Here is a 16,899-nt window from a genome sequence, read left to right as displayed (position 1 = left end):
ATGGCCATTCATCCCGAAATTCCATTATGGCAATGTATTAGCTTTGCAAGCCACTGCCAAAGTTGACTAGAACTTCTTTCTCGGGCAGTCCCAATCAGGATCATCAGCAGATGTAGGAGGGTCATCTGTCTATGTGTCACTTTCATTGGTTATTTAATAAAGAGACTTTCTTGGCCTTTTGATAGGACAGAAAATCAGGTGGGCAGAGTAGACAGAACAGAATGCTGGGAAGGAGGCAAGTGAGGCAGATGCAATGAACCTCTGGCCCAAGATGGACGTAGGTTAGAATCTTCCCGGTAAGCCACCACCTCGTGTTGCTACACACATTAATAGAAATGTGTTAATCAAGATGCGAGATTTAGCTGGTAAGAGGCTAGATCTAATGGGCCAAGCAGTGTTTAAATGAAGACAATTTGTGTGTTGTTATGTTGGGTATAAAGCTAGCTGGGCGTAAACCGGGCGTGATGAAAAACAGGCCTGCTCTGCTCCTGACTAAGATCAGCCATAGTGAAAACAAGAGTCACGGAATTACATGTCTAGTTCTTCCCTCGGTGTCATGGGAACCGTAGAAGGACCCACCGTTATGACTCCTCCTTGTGACCTATTCTGGGCCCCAGATTGGTGGCTCATGTCCATGTCCTTTGGAATTTTCTAGGTTGTTCATTTGGAATGCCAGTCTGGACACCGAGGCCTAAGGGTTTTCACATTCTAGGAATCAAGGCCAAAACTACTGGATCCTGTGCTTCTAACTTGAGTGTCTTCTCCTAGAGTTTCAGAAATATGAACAGGTGAAGGAACAGGGCCTGGAGGGATCAAAGCCAAAGGGCTAACTTTCCACTTACCTGAGAAAAGTGTGTTGACGCGTGCTCCAAGACAGCATCCATGGTCACTGAAAGGCAGAAGAGATGATGGGAACGTGAGCCAGGCTTTGGACATGGAGACTGGCTCAAGAGCAATGTTTGACAGGAGGTGCCATTTGAGGGCGCACTCAGTGTTCTCCTAAGGTCGTGCCCCTGGACCAAATAGGGGTCCCCGATGGGGAAAAGCACCATGGGGATTTTGTCCTGCACCCCGACTCAAGCAGGCCCAAGGTAGACCAGGCCCCCCATTGCCCCCGTCCTTTAGTCTGGGCCTCAGCGTAATCCTATTGAGCATGATTTTTATGTCATCATCTCTCTTCGTGACATTGGTTGGTCATCATAGACCCAGCTCTCGAGAGAGCAAAGCTCAGCCTGGGGTTTGGACAAAGCACCATTGCTTACCAGTGCCGCAAACAGTGTCTTGTAGGTAGGTACTGACATGGTTGGCACAGAGGTTCAGCCCGATGGATGCCCTGCTCTGATTTGATCAGAAGCCCTTCTGTTCTTGTTAACGGCCCCTTTGGGAAAGAAGAAACAACGTGTTGTCAGGGCCATCCTCAGCGTGCACTTGATGACCAGGAAAGGACTGCTGATGCTGACCAGGGCCTGAGAGCATGATGCTGTGGAGGGGGATCATTGTGCCACGCGAGATATCACTGATCAATGGCCCGAGGGCTAGCGCCAACCCTGAGTGATGGCCACTTTTTTAGCCTGCCCAAGCAAAGTTCAGTCACTCAGGAGCATGGTTTTCCCGCTGACTGCTCTGATTGCTAGCATGAGACTGCTGCCGATTGTCAATCAGTAGGCAGAGCTTTGATACCTTGGAATCTTGCCTTTCCAGCAACAGGCATTCTAAGGTCTGAGACCTGGCCTCCACTTGACATGCTACCCATGTGTCTAACTCAACTCTGCCTACCATCATCCACACACTAATGGAGAAAGAATCCATTCTCTTACGGCTGTTATTGCACCACCAGAGATTGTGCTGGGTCTGGCCTGCTCTGCGTCTCTGGGGATATTCCTAGTCCTAAGCAGAATGTTGAAGGCAATGTGTTCCTGGGAAGATGGCTATGCATGGGGCTATGCATGATAGGCACGGCCTCTGCTGTGTGCTACAAACTTCTCAAAATCAGGCTGCCTTCCTGGCTCCAGTGCCATGAAGAGACCATCTGTCTTGATAGACCATCCAGAATTGTCTCCCTTTTTGCCTTGCTGGAAAGGTAGGTCAAGTTCACTGAATCACAGGTAAAGAAGGTAAGGTTGAGCATGCCTAGGTGCCATTTTATATACTAGTTTTCCCTGTGTTGAATTAGCGCTGGGAAAGAACTCTGGACCCACAAATGTGTCCCGGACATGCCAAATGGCCAATCATCCCGAAATTCCATTATGGCAATGTATTAGCTTCGCAAGCCACTGCCAAAGCTGACTAGAACTTCTTTCTCGGGCAGTCCCAATCAGGATCATCAACTGATGTAGGAGGGTCATCTGTCTATGTGTCACTTTCATTGGTTATTTAATAAAGAGACTTTCTTGGCCTTTTGATAGGACAGAAAATCAGGTGGGCAGAGTAGAGAGAACAGAATGCTGGGAAGGAGGCAAGTGAGGCAGAAGCGATGAACCTCTGGCTCAGGAAGGACGTAGGTTAGAATATTCCCGGTAAGCCACCACCTCGGGTTGCTACACACATTAATAGAAAGGGATTAATCAAGATGTGAGATTTAGCTGGTAAGAGGCTGGATCGAATGGGCCAAGCAGTGTTTAAATGAAGACAATTTGTTTGTTGTTATTTTGGGTGTAAAGCTAGCTGGGCGGGAACCGGGCGTGACGAAAAACAGGCCTGCTCTGCTCCTGATTAAGATCAGCCATAGTGAAAACAAGAGTCACGGAATTACATTTCTAGTTCTTCCCTAGGTGTCATGGGAACCGTAGAAGGACTCACCATTATGACTCCTCCTTGTGACCTATTCTGAGGCCCCAGATTGGTGGCTCATGTGCATGTGCTTTGGAATTTTCATAGGTTGTCCATTTGGAATGCCAGTCTGGACACCGAGGCCTAAGGGTTTTCACATTCTAGGAATCAAGGCCAAAACTACTGGATCCTGGACTTCTAACTTGAGTATCTTCTCTTAGAGCTTCAGAAATATGAACAGGTGAAGGAACAGGGCCTGGAGGGAAAAAATCCTATGGGCTAATCTTTCTACTTACCTGAAGAAAAGTGTGTTGACACGTGCTCCCAGACAGCATCCCCGGTCACTGAAAGGTAGAAGAGATGATAGGAACGTGAGCCAGGCTTTGGACATGGAGACTGGCTCAAGAGCAATATCTGACACGAGGTGCCATTTGAGGGAGCACTCAGTGTTCCCCTTAGGTCATGACCCTGGACCAAATAGGGGTCCCTGATGGGGAAAAGCAGCATGGGGATTTTGGCCTGCACCCCGGCTCAAGCGGGCCCCAGGTAGACCAGGCCCCCCCCATTGCCACCGTCCTTTAGTCTGGTCCTCAGCGTAATCCTATTGAGCATGATTTTTATGTCATCATCTCTCTTCGTGACATTGGTTTGTCATCATAGACCCAGCTCTCGAGAGAGCAAAGCTCAGCCTGGGGTTTGGACAAAGCACCATTGCTTACCAGTGCCGCAAACAGTGTCTAGGAGGTAGGTATTGACATGGTTGGCACAAAGGTTCAGCCCGATGGATGCCCTGCTCTGATTTGATCAGAAGCCCTTCTGTTCTTGTTAACGGCCCCTTTGGGAAAGAAGAAACAACGTGTTGTCAGTGACATCCTCGGCGTGCCCTTGATGACCAGGAAAGGACTGCTGATGCTGACCAGGGTCTGAGAGCATGATGCTGTGGAGGGGGATCATTGTGCCACGCGAGATATCACTGATCAATGGCCCGAGGGCTAGCGCTAACCCTGAGTGATGGCCACTTTCTTAGCCTGCCGAAGCAAAATTAACTCAGGTGCTTGCTCTACCCACTGACTGCTCTGATTGCTAGCATGAGACTGCTGTCGAATGTCAATCAGTAGGCAGGGCTTTGATACCTTGGAATCTTGCCTTTCCAGCATCAGGCATTCTAAGGTCTGAGAGCTGGACTCCACTTGACATGCTACCCATGTGTCTAACTCAACTCTGCCTACCATCATCCACACACTAATGGAGAAAGAAACCATTCTCTTACGCCTGTTATTGCACCACCAGAGATTGTGCTGGGTCTGGCCTGCTCTGCGTCTCTGGGGATATTCCTAGTCCTAAGCAGATTGTTGAAGGCAATGTGTTCCTGGGAAGATGGCTCTGCATGGGGCTATGCATGATAGGCACGGCCTCTGCTGTGTGCTACAAACTTCTCAAAATCAGGCTGCCTTCCTGGCTCCAGCGCCATGAAGAGACCATCTGTCTTGATAGAGCATCCAGAATTGTCTCCCTTTTTGCCTTGCTGGAAAGGTAGGTCAAGTTCACTGAATCACAGGTAAAGAAGGTAAGGTTGAGCATGCCTAGGTGCCATTTTATATACTAGTTTTCCCTGTGTTGAATTAGCGCTGGGAAAGAACTCTGGACCCCCAAATGTGTCCCGGACATGCCAAATGGCCATTCATCCCGAAATTCCATTATGGCAATGTATTAGCTTCGCAAGCCACTGCCAAAGCTGACTAGAACTTCTTTCTCGGGCAGTCCCAATCAGGATCATTAACTGATGTAGGAGGGTCATCTGTCTATGTGTCACTTTCATTGTTTATTTAAAAAAGAGACTTTCTTGGCCTTTTGATAGGACAGAAAATCAGGTGGGTGGAGTAGAGAGAACAGAATGCTGGGAAGGAGGCAAGTGAGGCAGAAGTGATGAACCTCTGGCTCAGGAAGGACGTAGGTTAGAATCTTCCCGGTAAGCCACCACCTCGTGTTGCTACACACATTAATAGAAATGTGTTAATCAAGATGCGAGATTTAGCTGGTAAGAGGCTAGATCTAATGGGCCAAGCAGTGTTTAAATGAAGACAATTTGTGTGTTGTTATGTTGGGTATAAAGCTAGCTGGGCGTAAACCGGGCGTGATGAAAAACAGGCCTGCTCTGCTCCTGACTAAGATCAGCCATAGTGAAAACAAGAGTCACGGAATTACATGTCCAGTTCTTCCCTCGGTGTCATGGGAACCGTAGAAGGACCCACCGTTATGACTCCTCCTTGTGACCTATTCTGAGGCCCCAGATTGGTGGCTCATGTCCATGTCCTTTGGAATTTCCTAGGTTGTTCATTTGGAATGCCAGTCTGGACACCGAGGCCTAAGGGTTTTCACATTCTAGGAATCAAGGCCAAAACTACTGGATCCTGTGCTTCTAACTTGAGTGTCTTCTCCTAGAGTTTCAGAAATATGAACAGGTGAAGGAACAGGGCCTGGAGGGATCAAAGCCAAAGGGCTAACTTTCCACTTACCTGAGAAAAGTGTGTTGACGCGTGCTCCAAGACAGCATCCATGGTCACTGAAAGGCAGAAGAGATGATGGGAACGTGAGCCAGGCTTTGGACATGGAGACTGGCTCAAGAGCAATGTTTGACACGAGGTGCCATTTGAGGGAGCACTCAGTGTTCTCCTAAGGTCATGCCCCTGGACCAAATAGGGGTCCCCGATGGGGAAAAGCACCATGGGGATTTTGGCCTTCACCCCGACTCAAGCAGGCCCAAGGTAGACCAGGCCCCTTCATTGCCCCCGTCCTTTAGTCTGGGCCTCAGCGTAATCCTATTGAGCATGATTTTTATGTCATCATCTCTCTTCGTGACATTGGTTGGTCATCATAGACCCAGCTCTCGAGAGAGCAAAGCTCAGCCTGGGGTTTGGACAAAGCACCATTGCTTACCAGTGCCGCAAACAGTGTCTTGTAGGTAGGTACTGACATGGTTGGCACAGAGGTTCAGCCCGATGGATGCCCTGCTCTGATTTGATCAGAAGCCCTTCTGTTCTTGTTAACGGCCCCTTTGGGAAAGAAGAAACAACGTGTTGTCAGGGCCATCCTCGGCGTGCACCTGATGACCAGGAAAGGACTGACCAGGGCCTGAGAGCATGATGCCGTGGAGTGGGATCATTGTGCCACGCGAGATATCACTGATCAATGGCCCGAGGGCTAGCGCCAACCCTGAGTGATGGCCACTTTTTTAGCCTGCCCAAGCAAAGTTCAGTCACTCAGGAGCATGCTCTTCCCGCTGACTGCTCTGATGCTAGCATGAGACTGCTGCTGATTGTCAATCAGTAGGGAATGCTTTGATACCTTGGAATCTTGCCTTTCCAGCGTCAGGCATTCTAAGGTCTGAGACCTGGCCTCCACCTGACATGCTACCCATGTGTCTAATTCAACTCTGCCTACCATCATCCACACACTAATGGAGAAAGAATCCATTCTCTTATGGCTGTTATTGCACCACCAGAGATTGTGCTGGTCCTGACTGCTATGCATCTCTGGGGATATTCCTAGTCCTAAGCAGAATGTTGAAGGCAATGTGTTCCTGGGAAGGTGGCTATGCATGGGGCTATGCATGATAGGCACGGCCTCTGCTGTGTGCTACAAACTTCTCAACATCAGGCTGCCTTCATGGCTCCAGCGCCAAGAAGAGACCATCAGTCTTGATAGAGCATCCAGAATTGTCTCCCTTTTTGCCTTGCTGGAAAGGTAGGTCAAGTTCACTAAATCACAGGTAGAGGAGGTAAGGTTGAGGATGCCTAGGTGCCACTTGATTTACTAGTTTTCCCAATGTGGAATTAGCGCTGGGAAAGAACTCTGGACCCCGAAATATGTCCCGGACATGCCAAATTGCCATTCATCCCGAAATTCCATTATGGCAAAGTATTAGCTTCACAAGCCACTGCCAAAGATGACTAGAAATCTTTCCCGGACAGTCCCAATCAGGATCATCAGCGGATGTAGGAGGGTCATCTGTCTATGTGTCACTTTCATTGGTTATTTAATAAAGAGATTTTCTTGGCCCTTAGATATGACAGAAAATCAGGTGGGCGGAGTAGACAGAACAGAATGCTGGGAAGGAGGGAAATGAGGCAGACGCGATGAACCTCTGGCCCAAGATGGACGTAGGTTAGAATCTTCCCGGTAAGCCACCACCTCGGGTTGCTACACACATTAATAGAAATGGGTTAATCAAGATGTGAGATTTAGCTGGTAAGAGGCTAGACCTAATGGGCCAAGCAGTGTTTAAATGAAGACAATTTGTGTGTTGTTATTTTGGGTGTAAAGCTAGCTGGGCAGGTACCAGGCGTGACGAAAAACAGGCCTGCTCTGCTCCTGACTAAGATCAGCTATAGTGAAAACAAGAGTCACGGAATTAAATTTCCAGTTCTTCCCTCGGTGTCATGGGAACCGTAGAAGGACCCACCATTATGACTCCTCCTTGTGACCTATTCTGAGGCCCCAGATTGGTGGCTCATGTGCATGTGCTTTGGAATTTTCATAGGTTGTCCATTTGGAATGCCAGTCTGGACACCGAGGCCCAAGGGTTTTAACATTCTAGGAATCAAGGCCAAAAGTACTGGATCCTGGGCTTCTAACTTGAGTATCTTCTCTTAGAGTTTAAGAAATATGAACAGATGAAGGAACAGGGCCTGGAGGGATCAAAGCCTAAGGGCTTATCTTTCCACTTACCTGAAGAAAAGTGTGTTGACGCGAGCTCCAAGACAGCATTCCGGGTCACTGAAAGGCAGAAGAGATGATGGGAACGTGAGCCTGGCTTTGGACATGGAGACTGGCTCAAGAGCAATGTTTGACACGAGGTGCCATTTGAGGGAGCACTCAGTGTTCTAATAAGGTCATGCCCCTGGATCAAATAGGGGTCCCCGATGGAGAAAAGCAGCATGAGGTTTTGGCCTGCACCCTGGCTCAAGCAGGCCCAAGGTAGAACAGCCGCCCCCCCCATTGCCCCCGTCCTTTAGTCTGGGCCTCAGCGTAATCCTATTGAGCATGATTTTTATGTCATCATCTCTCTTCGTGACATTGGTTTGTCATCATAGACCCAGCTCTCGAGGGAGCAAAGCTCAGCCTGGGGTTTGCACAAAGCACCATTGCTTACCAGTGCCGCAAACAGTGTCTAGGAGGTAGGTATTGACATGGTTGGCACAAAGGTTCAGCCCGATGGATGCCCTGCTCCGATTTAATCAGAAGCCCTTCTGTTCTTGTTGACGGCCACTTTGGTAAAGAAGAAAACACGTGATGTCAGGGCCATCCTCGGCGTGCACTTGATGACCAGAAAAGGACTGCTGATGCTGACCAGTGCCGGAGAGCATGATGCCGTGGAGGGGGATCATTGTGCCACGCGAGATATCACTGATCAATGGCCCGAGGGCTAGCGCCAACCCTGAGTGATGGCCACATTTTTAGCCTGCCCAAGCAAAGTTCAGTCACTCAGGAGCATGCTCTTCCCGCTGACTGCTCTGATTCCTAGCATGAGACTGCTGCCGATTGTCAATCAGTAGGGAAGGCTTTGATACCTTGGAATCTTGCCTTTCCAGCATCAGGCATTCTAAGGTCTGAGACCTGGCCTCCACTTGATATGATACTCATGTGTCTAATTCAACTCTGCCAACCACACACTAATGGGGAAAGAATCCATTGTCTTATGGCTGTTACTGTACCCTCAGAGATTGTGCTGGGTCTGGCCTGCTCTGCGTCTCTGTGGACATTCCTAGTCCTAAGCAGAATGATGAAGGCAATGTGTTCCTGGGAAGATGGCTATGCATAGTGCTATGCATGATAGGCACGGCCTCTGATGTATGCTACAAACTTCTCAAATCAGGCTGCCTTCCTGGATCCAGCGCCATGAAGAGACCATCTGTTGTCATAGAGCATCCAGAATTGTCTCCCTTTTTGCCTTGCTGGAAAGGTACGTCAAGTTCACTAAATCAGAGGTAGAGGAGGTAAGGTTCAGGATGCCTACATGCCATTTGATATACTAGCTTTCCCTGTGTGGAATTAGCGCCGGGAAAGAACTCTGGACCCCCAAATGTGTCCCGGACATGCCAAATGGCCATTCATCCGAAATTCTATTATGGCAATGTATTAGCTTCGCAAGCCACTGCCAAAGCTGACTAGAACCTCTTTCTCGGGCAGTCCCAATCAGGATCATCAGCTGATGTAGGAGGGTCATCTGTCTATGTGTCACTTTCATTGGTTATTTAATAAAGAGACTTTCTTTGCCTTTTGATAGGACAGAAAATCAGGTGGGCCGAGTAGACAGAACAGAATGCTGGGAAGGAGGCAAATGAGGCAGACTAGGTGAACCTCTGGCCCAAGATGGACATAGGTTAGAATCTTCCCGGTAAGCCACCACCTCGTGTTGCTACACACATTAATAGAAATGGGTTAATCAAGATGTGAGATTTAGCTGGTAAGAGGCTAGATCTAATGGGCCAAGCAGTGTTTAAATGAAGACAATTTGTGTGTTGTTATTTTGGGTGTAAAGCTAGCTGGGCAGAAACCCGGCGTGACGAAAAACAGGCCTGCTCGGCTCCTGACTAAGATCAGCCATAGTGAAAACAAGAGTCACGGAATTAAATTTCCAGTTCTTCCCTCGGTGTCATGGGAACCGTAGAAGGACCCACCATTATGACTCCTCCCTGTGACCTATTCTGAGGCCCCAGATTGGTGGCTCATGTGCATGTGCTTTGGAATATTCTTAGGTTGTCCATTTTGAATGCCAGTCTGGACACCAAGGCCTAAGGGTTTTCACAGTCTAGGAATCAAGGCCAAAAGTACTGGATCCTGTGCTTCTAACTTGAGTATCTCCTCTTAGAGTTTCAGAAATATGAACAGTTAAAGGAACAGGGCCTGGAGGGATCAAAGCCAAAGGGCTAATCTTTCCACTTACCTGAGAAAAGTGTGTTGACGCGTGCTCCAAGACAGCATCCCCGGTCACTGAAAGGCAGAAGAGATGATAGGAACGTGAGCAAGGCTTTGGACATGGAGACTGGCTCAAGAGCAATGTTTGACAGGAGGTGCCATTTGAGGGAGCACTCAGTGTTCTCCTAAGGTCGTGCCCGTGGACCAAATAGGGTTCCCCGATTGGTAAAAGGAGCATGGGGATTTTGGCCTGCACCCTGGCTCAAGCGGGCCCCAGGTAGACCAAGCCCCCCCATAGCCCCCGTCCTTTAGTCTGGGCCTCAGCGTAATCCTATTGAGCATGAATTTTATGTCATCATCTCTCTTCGTGACATTGGTTTGTCATCATAGACCCAGCTCTCGAGAGAGCAAAGCTCAGCCTGGGGTTTGGACAAAGCACCATTGCTTACCAGTGCCGCAAACAGTGTCTAGGAGGTAGGTATTGACATGGTTGGCACAGAGGTTCAGCCCGATGGATGCCCTGCTCTGATTTGATCAGAAGCCCTTCTGTTCTTGTTAACGGCCCCTTTGGGAAAGAAGAAACAACGTGTTGTCAGGGCCATCCTCGGCGTGCACTTGATGACCAGGAAAGGACTGCGGATTCTGACAAGGGTCTGAGAACTTGATGCCGTGGAGGGGGATCATTGTGCCACGCGAGATATCACTGATCAATGGCCCGAGGGCTAGCGCCAACCCTGAGTGATGGCCACTTTTTTAGCCTGCCCAAGCAAAGTTCAGTCACTCAGGAGCATGCTCTTCCCGCTGACTGCTCTGATTGCTAGTTTGAGACTGCTGCCGATAGTCAATCAGTAGGCAGGGCTTTGATAACTTGGAATCTTGCCTTTCCAGCTACTGGCATTCTATGGTCTGAGACATGGCCTCCAACTGACATGTTACCCATGTGTCTAATTCAACTCTGCCTACCATCATCCACACACTAATGGAGAAAGAATCCATTCTCTTACAGCTGTTATTGCACCACCAGAGATTGTGCTGGGTCTGGCCTGCTCTGCGTCTCTGGGGATATTCCTAGTCCTAAGCAGAATGTTGAAGGCAATGTGTTCCTGGGAAGATGGCTATGCATGGGGCTATGCATGATAGGCACGGCCTCTGCTGTGTGCTACACACTTCTCAAAATCAGGCTGCCTTCCTGGCTCCAGCGCCATGAAGAGACCATTTGTCTTGATAGAGCATCGACAACTGTCTCCCTTTTTGCCTTGCTGGAAAGGTAGGTCAAGTTCACTAAATCACAGGTAAAGGAGGTAAGGTTGAGGATGCCTAGGTGCCATTTGATATACTAGTTTTCCCTGTGTGGAATTAGGGCCGGAAAAGAACTCTGGACCCCCAAATGTGTCCCTGACATGCCAAATGGCCATTCATCGAGAAATTCCATTATGGCAATGTATTAGCTTCGCAAGCCCTGCCAAAGCTGACTAGAACTTCTTTCTCGGGCAGTCCCAATGAGGATCATCAGGTGATGTAGGAGGGTCATCTGTCTATGTGTCACTTTCATTGGTTATTTAATAAAGAGACTTTCTTGGCCTTTTGATAGGACAGAAAATCAGGTGGGCGGAGTAGACAAAAAAAATGCTGGGAAGGAGGCAAGTGAGGCAGATGCGATGAACCTGTGGCCCAAGATGGACGTAGGTTAGAATCTTCCCGGTAAGCCACCACCTCGTGTTGCTACACACATTAATAGAAATGAGTTAATCAAGATGTGAGATTTAGCTGGTAAGAGGCTAGACCTAATGGGCCAAGCAGTGTTTAAATGAAGACAATTTGTGTGTTGTTATTTTGGGTGTAAAGCTAGCTGGGCGAAAACCGGGCGTGATGAAAAACAGGCCTGCTCTGCTCCTGACTAAGATCAGCCATAGTGAAAACAAGAGTCACGGAATTACATGTCCAGTTCTTCCCTCGGTGTCATGGGAACCGTAGAAGGACCCACAATTATGACTTCTCCTTGTGACCTATTCTGAGGCCCCAGATTGGTGGCTCATGTCCATGTCCTTTGGAATTTTCTTAGGTTGTTTATTTGGAATGCCAGTCTGGACACCGAGGCCTAAGGGTTTTCACATTCTAGGAATCAAGGCCAAAACTACTGGATCCCGTGCTTCTACCTTGAGTATCTTCTCTTAGAGTTTCAGAACTATGAACAGGTGAAGGAACAGGGCCTGGAGGGATCAAAGCCAAAGGGCTAATCTTTCCACTTACGTGAGAAAAGTGTGTTGACGCATGCTCCAAGACAGCATCCCCGGTCACTGAAAGGCAGAAGAGATGATGGGAACGTGAGCCAGGCTTTGGACATGGAGACTGGCTCAAGAGCAATGTTTGACACGAGGTGCCATTTGAGGGAGCACTCAGTGTTCTCCTAAGGTCGTGCCCCTGGACCAAATAGGGGTCCCCGATGGGGAAAAGCAGCATGGGGATTTTGGCCTGTACCCCGGCTCAAGTGGGCCCCAGGTAGACCAGGCCCCCCCATTGCCCCCGTCCTTTAGTCTGGGCCTCAGCGTAATCCTATTGAGCATGATTTTTATGTCATCATCTCTCTTCGTGACATTGGTTTGTCATCATAGACCCAGCTCTCGAGAGAGCAAAGCTCAGCCTGGGGTTTGGACAAAGCACCATTGCTTACCAGTGCCGCAAACAGTGTCTAGGAGGTAAGTATTGACATGGTTGGCACAAAGGTTCAGCCCGATGGATGCCCTGCTCTGATTTGATCAGACGCCCTTCTGTTCTTGTTAACGGCCCCTTTGGGAAAGAAGAAACAACGTGTTGTCAGGGCCATCCTCGGCGTGCACTTGATGACCAGGAAAGGACTGCTGATGCTGACCAGGGCCTGAGAACTTGATGCCGTGGAGGGGGATCATTGTGCCACGCGAGATATCACTGATCAATGGCCCGAGGGCTAGCGCCAACCCTGAGTGATGGCCACATTTTTAGCCTGCCCAAGCAAAGTTCAGTCACTCAGGAGCATGCTCTTCCCGCTGACTGCTCTGATTGCTAGCATGAGTCTGGTGCCGATTCTCAATCAGTAGGGAAGGCTTTGATAACTTGGAATCTTGCCTTTCCAGCATCAGGCATTCTAAGGTCTGAGACATGGCCTCCACCTGACATGCTACCCATGTGTCTAATTCAACTCTGCCTACCATCATCCACACACTAATGGAGAAAGAATCCATTCTCTTATGGCTGTTATTGCACCACCAGAGATTGTGCTGGGTCTGGCCTGCTCGGCGTCTCTGGGGATATTCCTAGTCCTAAACAGAATGTTGAAGGCAATGTGTTCCTGGGAAGATGGCTATGCATGGGGCTATGCATGATAGGCACGGCCTCTGCTGTGTGCTACAAACTTCTCAAAATCAGGCTGCCTTCCTGGCTCCAGCGCCATGAAGAGACCATCTTTCTTGATAGAGCATCCAGAATTGTCTCCCTTTTTGCCTGCTGGAAAGGTAGGTCAGGTTCACTAAAACAGAGGTAGAGGAGGTAAGGTTGAGGATGCCTACGTGCCATTTGATATACTAGTTTTCCCTGTGTGGAATTAGCGCCGGGAAAGAACTCTGGACACCCAAATGTGTCCCGGACATGCCAAATGGCCATTCATCCTGAAATTCCATTATGGCAAGGTCGTAGCTTCGAAAGCCACTGCCAAAGCTGACTAGAACTTCTTTCTCGGGCAGTCCCAATCAGGATCATCAGCTGATGTAGGAGGGTCATCTGTCTATGTGTCACTTTCATTGGTTATTTAATAAAGAGACTTTCTTGGCCTTTTGATAGGACAGAAAATCAGGTGGGCAGAGTAGACAGAACAGAATGCTGGGAAGGAGGGAAGTGAGGCAGACGCGATGAACCTCTGGCCCAAGATGGACATAGGTTAGAATCTTCCCGGTAAGCCACCACCTCGGGTTGCTACACACATTAATAGAAATGAGATAATCAAGATGTGAGATTTAGCTGGTAAGAGGCTAGATCTAAGGGGCCAAGCAGTGTTTAAATGAAGACAATTTGTGTGTTGTTATTTTGGGTGTAAAACTAGCTGGGCAGGAACCAGGCGTTTATAAAACAGGCCTGCTCTGCTCCTGACTAAGGTCAGCCATAGTGAAAACAAGAGTCACGGAATTAAATTTCCAGTTCTTCCCTCGGTGTCATGGGAACCGTAGAAGGACCCACCATTATGACTCCTCCTTGTGACCTATTCTGAGGCCCCAGATTGGTGGCTCATGTCCATGTCCTTTGGAATTTTCTTAGGTTGTCCATTTGGAATGCCAGTCTGGACACCGAGGCCTAAGGGTTTTCACATTCTAGGTATCAAGGCCAAAGTACTGGATCCTGGGCTTCTAACTTGAGTATCTTCTCTTAGAGTTTCAGAAATATGAACAGGTGAAGGAACAGGGCCTGGAGGGATCAAAGCCTATGGGCTAATCTTTCCACTTACCTGAAGAAAAGTGTGTTGACGCGTGCTCCAAGACAGCATCCCCGGTCACTGAAAGGCAGAAGAGATGATGGGAACGTGAGCCAGGATATGGACATGGAGACTGGCTCAAGAGCAATGTTTGACACGAGGTGCCATTTGAGGGAGCACTCAGTGTTCTCCTAAGGTCGTGCCCCTGGACCAAATAGGGGTCCCCGATGGGGAAAAGCAGCATGGGGATTCTGGCCTGCACCCTGGCTCAAGGGGGCTCCAGGTAGACCAAGCCCCCCCATAGCCCCCGTCCTTTAGTCTGGGCCTCAGCGTAATCCTATTGAGCATGATTTTTATGTCATCATCTCTCTTCGTGACATTGGTTTGTCATCATAGACCCAGCTCTCGAGAGAGCAAAGCTCAGCCTGGGGTTTGGACAAAGCACCATTGCTTACCAGTGCCGCAAACAGTGTCTAGGAGGTAGGTATTGACATGGTTGGCACAGAGGTTCAGCCCGATGGATGCCCTGCTCTGATTTGATCAGAAGCCCTTCTGTTCTTGTTAACGGCCCCTTTGGGAAAGAAGAAACAACGTGTTGTCAGGGCCATCCTCGGCGTGCACTTGATGACCAGGAAAGGACTGCGGATTCTGACAAGGGTCTGAGAACTTGATGCCGTGGAGGGGGATCATTGTGCCACGCGAGATATCACTGATCAATGGCCCGAGGGCTAGCGCCAACCCTGAGTGATGGCCACTTTTTTAGCCTGCCCAAGCAAAGTTCAGTCACTCAGGAGCATGCTCTTCCCGCTGACTGCTCTGATTGCTAGTTTGAGACTGCTGCCGATAGTCAATCAGTAGGCAGGGCTTTGATAACTTGGAATCTTGCCTTTCCAGCTACTGGCATTCTATGGTCTGAGACATGGCCTCCAACTGACATGTTACCCATGTGTCTAATTCAACTCTGCCTACCATCATCCACACACTAATGGAGAAAGAATCCATTCTCTTACAGCTGTTATTGCACCACCAGAGATTGTGCTGGGTCTGGCCTGCTCTGCGTCTCTGGGGATATTCCTAGTCCTAAGCAGAATGTTGAAGGCAATGTGTTCCTGGGAAGATGGCTATGCATGGGGCTATGCATGATAGGCACGGCCTCTGCTGTGTGCTACACACTTCTCAAAATCAGGCTGCCTTCCTGGCTCCAGCGCCATGAAGAGACCATTTGTCTTGATAGAGCATCGACAACTGTCTCCCTTTTTGCCTTGCTGGAAAGGTAGGTCAAGTTCACTAAATCACAGGTAAAGGAGGTAAGGTTGAGGATGCCTAGGTGCCATTTGATATACTAGTTTTCCCTGTGTGGAATTAGGGCCGGAAAAGAACTCTGGACCCCCAAATGTGTCCCTGACATGCCAAATGGCCATTCATCGAGAAATTCCATTATGGCAATGTATTAGCTTCGCAAGCCCTGCCAAAGCTGACTAGAACTTCTTTCTCGGGCAGTCCCAATGAGGATCATCAGGTGATGTAGGAGGGTCATCTGTCTATGTGTCACTTTCATTGGTTATTTAATAAAGAGACTTTCTTGGCCTTTTGATAGGACAGAAAATCAGGTGGGCGGAGTAGACAAAAAAAATGCTGGGAAGGAGGCAAGTGAGGCAGATGCGATGAACCTGTGGCCCAAGATGGACGTAGGTTAGAATCTTCCCGGTAAGCCACCACCTCGTGTTGCTACACACATTAATAGAAATGAGTTAATCAAGATGTGAGATTTAGCTGGTAAGAGGCTAGACCTAATGGGCCAAGCAGTGTTTAAATGAAGACAATTTGTGTGTTGTTATTTTGGGTGTAAAGCTAGCTGGGCGAAAACCGGGCGTGATGAAAAACAGGCCTGCTCTGCTCCTGACTAAGATCAGCCATAGTGAAAACAAGAGTCACGGAATTACATGTCCAGTTCTTCCCTCGGTGTCATGGGAACCGTAGAAGGACCCACAATTATGACTTCTCCTTGTGACCTATTCTGAGGCCCCAGATTGGTGGCTCATGTCCATGTCCTTTGGAATTTTCTTAGGTTGTTTATTTGGAATGCCAGTCTGGACACCGAGGCCTAAGGGTTTTCACATTCTAGGAATCAAGGCCAAAACTACTGGATCCCGTGCTTCTACCTTGAGTATCTTCTCTTAGAGTTTCAGAACTATGAACAGGTGAAGGAACAGGGCCTGGAGGGATCAAAGCCAAAGGGCTAATCTTTCCACTTACGTGAGAAAAGTGTGTTGACGCATGCTCCAAGACAGCATCCCCGGTCACTGAAAGGCAGAAGAGATGATGGGAACGTGAGCCAGGCTTTGGACATGGAGACTGGCTCAAGAGCAATGTTTGACACGAGGTGCCATTTGAGGGAGCACTCAGTGTTCTCCTAAGGTCGTGCCCCTGGACCAAATAGGGGTCCCCGATGGGGAAAAGCAGCATGGGGATTTTGGCCTGTACCCCGGCTCAAGTGGGCCCCAGGTAGACCAGGCCCCCCCATTGCCCCCGTCCTTTAGTCTGGGCCTCAGCGTAATCCTATTGAGCATGATTTTTATGTCATCATCTCTCTTCGTGACATTGGTTTGTCATCATAGACCCAGCTCTCGAGAGAGCAAAGCTCAGCCTGGGGTTTGGACAAAGCACCATTGCTTACCAGTGCCGCAAACAGTGTCTAGGAGGTAAGTATTGACATGGTTGGCACAAAGGTTCAGCCCGATGGATGCCCTGCTCTGATTTGATCAGAAGCCCTT

General features: G+C 48.9%; 8 non-coding genes across 8 annotated transcripts; all 8 read right to left on the bottom strand.

The window, feature by feature from the left end:
- Positions 1–1,128: 1,128 nt before the first annotated feature.
- On the bottom strand, positions 1,129–1,207 carry LOC142838047 (small nucleolar RNA SNORD115). The gene has a single exon (XR_012908492.1). It is a non-coding gene; the product is annotated as a small nucleolar RNA SNORD115 (small nucleolar RNA).
- Positions 1,208–3,354: 2,147 nt separating this feature from the next.
- On the bottom strand, positions 3,355–3,433 carry LOC142838048 (small nucleolar RNA SNORD115). Its single transcript, XR_012908493.1, has one exon. It is a non-coding gene; the product is annotated as a small nucleolar RNA SNORD115 (small nucleolar RNA).
- A 2,139-nt stretch (positions 3,434–5,572) lies between these two features.
- LOC142838046 (small nucleolar RNA SNORD115) lies at positions 5,573–5,651 on the bottom strand. Its single transcript, XR_012908491.1, has one exon. It is a non-coding gene; the product is annotated as a small nucleolar RNA SNORD115 (small nucleolar RNA).
- A 2,136-nt stretch (positions 5,652–7,787) lies between these two features.
- On the bottom strand, positions 7,788–7,866 carry LOC142838038 (small nucleolar RNA SNORD115). Its single transcript, XR_012908484.1, has one exon. It is a non-coding gene; the product is annotated as a small nucleolar RNA SNORD115 (small nucleolar RNA).
- Positions 7,867–10,002: 2,136 nt separating this feature from the next.
- Positions 10,003–10,081, bottom strand: LOC142838044 (small nucleolar RNA SNORD115). Its single transcript, XR_012908489.1, has one exon. It is a non-coding gene; the product is annotated as a small nucleolar RNA SNORD115 (small nucleolar RNA).
- Positions 10,082–12,224: 2,143 nt separating this feature from the next.
- On the bottom strand, positions 12,225–12,303 carry LOC142838037 (small nucleolar RNA SNORD115). The gene has a single exon (XR_012908483.1). It is a non-coding gene; the product is annotated as a small nucleolar RNA SNORD115 (small nucleolar RNA).
- Positions 12,304–14,446: 2,143 nt separating this feature from the next.
- Positions 14,447–14,525, bottom strand: LOC142838036 (small nucleolar RNA SNORD115). Its single transcript, XR_012908482.1, has one exon. It is a non-coding gene; the product is annotated as a small nucleolar RNA SNORD115 (small nucleolar RNA).
- Positions 14,526–16,668: 2,143 nt separating this feature from the next.
- Positions 16,669–16,747, bottom strand: LOC142838035 (small nucleolar RNA SNORD115). Its single transcript, XR_012908481.1, has one exon. It is a non-coding gene; the product is annotated as a small nucleolar RNA SNORD115 (small nucleolar RNA).
- Between the last annotated feature and the right edge of the window lie 152 nt (positions 16,748–16,899).

The sequence above is a fragment of the Microtus pennsylvanicus genome, chromosome 18 (assembly GCF_037038515.1).
Source record: "Microtus pennsylvanicus isolate mMicPen1 chromosome 18, mMicPen1.hap1, whole genome shotgun sequence".
In the NCBI taxonomy this organism is placed as follows: Eukaryota; Metazoa; Chordata; class Mammalia; order Rodentia; family Cricetidae; genus Microtus; species Microtus pennsylvanicus.
Note: the sequence above shows the minus strand (reverse complement) of the source record. Positions and strands in the feature narration are given on the sequence as shown.